This window comes from Octopus bimaculoides, chromosome 20, assembly GCF_001194135.2.
Source record: "Octopus bimaculoides isolate UCB-OBI-ISO-001 chromosome 20, ASM119413v2, whole genome shotgun sequence".
Lineage (NCBI taxonomy): Eukaryota > Metazoa > Mollusca > Cephalopoda > Octopoda > Octopodidae > Octopus > Octopus bimaculoides.
The window spans coordinates 32701831-32704488 of NC_069000.1; positions in this window are offsets into that span (position 1 = coordinate 32701831).

Below are 2658 nucleotides of genomic sequence, written 5' to 3' on the forward strand. Positions count from 1 at the left end.
TATATATATATATATATATATATGAAGATGTGTGTGTGTGTGTGTGGTACTGTGTACGATGTGCGGTTGTGTAGGAATACGATTCGTGCCTATAGAAATATGTGCAAGAAATGTGTAGGAGTAGACATCTGTGTGCATTTGTGAACGTGAGAAGTATAATTTTATCGGGTGTATATAGCGTATGTATGTAGTTCATCATCAGTGCGTGTTTGTGTGTGTGTATATATATATATGTGATATATGCTAATGATGTATGTATGTATATGTACGTGAGTGCGTGTTTAGACGAGTAAGAGCGGATTTGTACATACATGTGTAATTGTATTGCTTGGTGTATGATAGAGTTTATCAGTGTGTATATAAGATATGTATGTGTGTATGGATATATATGTGTGTGTATGTGTGTGTATGTTTGTGTGTGTATGTGCATGTGTTCTTTGGTGAGTGCGTGTGATCCATTGTTTGGAAAAAGTACGTGTGTATATAAGTTAGCGCGTATATATATGTATGCATCTGTATTGTTGAAGTTACGCTATGTGTGTATGGATGTATGCATGTTTGCATGCATGAATATGTATGTATGTGTGTATGCATTTGTGTATCGGTGTAACGTGATGTGCGATATATGTGGAGGGGAGGGGTTCATAATTACAATTAAAACAGGTGGGGCAGCCAAGGTGTGGTTGGGAGTGGGGGTGTATATCTAAATAGGAATAGTAAAACAAAGTGAATTTGAATAAAGCTTGATTAGCGTGAATAAGAGGAGTTGGTCGGGGTGGGTCGGGGGAGAAGTTAAACACAGACAGAAGAGAGGGCAGAGGGAGAGTACGAATGTAGACAGAGCACAGTATGGAGGAGAGAGTGGAATTACATTTGAGAAAGTACAGAGTGAAGGATAGAGTGAAAGGTGATAGACACTGAGAAAAAAAAAGATTGAGAGAGGGAAAGGAGAGAGGAAGAGGAAGAGGAGAAAGAGAAAGGGGGAATGAGGGAGAGAAAGGAAGGAGAGGGAGAGGAAGATGGATAGGCGAGAAAGAAGGAACGGAAAGAGAGATAGAGAAAGAGGGAAGTGAGAGTAGAGAGGAGAATAATGTGGGGGGAGCGTGATAAATAAATTAGCGATATAAGATAAAAATAGTAAGAATGAATAGGAAAAACAAGATGTGAGAGATAAAGAGAGAGAAGGGGAAAAGATAGAGAGAAGTGTTAAAGAGAAAAACTAGAGATTAAAAGAGAGAGAGATAATGAGAAAGGGAGAGATGTGAAAGTGAAAGTGATATAAGAAGGTAAAAACAAAAAAAAATAATCTTTTTAATTTTAAGAAAAGGAGGAAAGATGATTATAACCATCCTCTATATTGTTATTTTATTCAAAGGTTTTCAAAGGTATGAAAAGCAAAGTTTACTTGAGCGGGATTTGAACTAAGAATGTAGAGAGCCGGATGAAATACTAACGGTCTTTTTTTTTTACCAACACTGTGACGATTCATGGTGAAAAGAGAGAAAAGAAAAAGGGACAAACTGAAAGGAAATTATGGTTTCTGATTTAACCCATTACCTCCCATAATTCTACTAACTGGAATTTTTTTTATGAAACTTTGATTTCTAGCATAAAACAACCTTAGAAACACGCTGGAATGATCAAAATAACATTTCAAAATAACATTTCCAAATAATATTTTAAATAGAATTAAGCGAGATATTGGGTGAAAAATTATCAAACCTCATTTGAGTATCAGAGAAATATACCTGGTAGATATAGCAAAAAGTTTAGATATGTGTAAATATTGACAGATAATTACGAAATTTTTAATTAAGTGATCTCATATGAGATCACTGGTAGGTAATGGGTTAAGTACAAGGTGAACAATTTTGAGAGTGAGGTTAGTCAATACTAATGGCGCCAGTATTTGTAGTGAATACTGCCTTAGTATTAGGACTCGTAGGGGCCGATTAGCTGCTTTCCATGCTGAACAAGATCCCAACAGAGTTCCTAAACGGGCCGCCAGTTTGTTACAGGCTTAGTCATTTACAGCTTTCTGGACTGGAGTTGCGTGAAATGGTTTAGCTTGCCAGTTGAAGCAGTTTACCAGGTGTGACCACTGTGTATGCTACAGCTACATGAACCCGCAGGTGAGAGGTGGGTGCAACGTGGGGACCAACGTGGGGACAGGTCACACCTTAGGAGTGCGACTAGCCCCACCCACCAGAGATGTTACTCCTCCCTGAAAACCCTAACGGGATATAAAAGGTATTATATGTACGCTAAATACAAATATAAAAATATAAAGGGAATATAAAAGGAATAGAATATAATAATAATAATATTGATAATAATAATAATAATAATAATAATAATAATAATAATAATAATAATAATAATAATATTCATAATGATAATAATAATAATAATAATAATAATAATAATAATAATAATAATAATAATAATAATAATAACAAAAATAAAATGACAATAAAAGAATGAGACCTCGATATTAGATAAATAGAGGAATGTATATATGTATAGTTTAGGACAATCAGTAAGTTGTCATAATAAGACTCAGAGTTTCAACGGTTTCTTATAGCGTCTATTATCATAATAGCCTATGAGAATACTTCGTAGCTCTTAGCTCCGGCATTTGAAACCCTGAGCCCTATT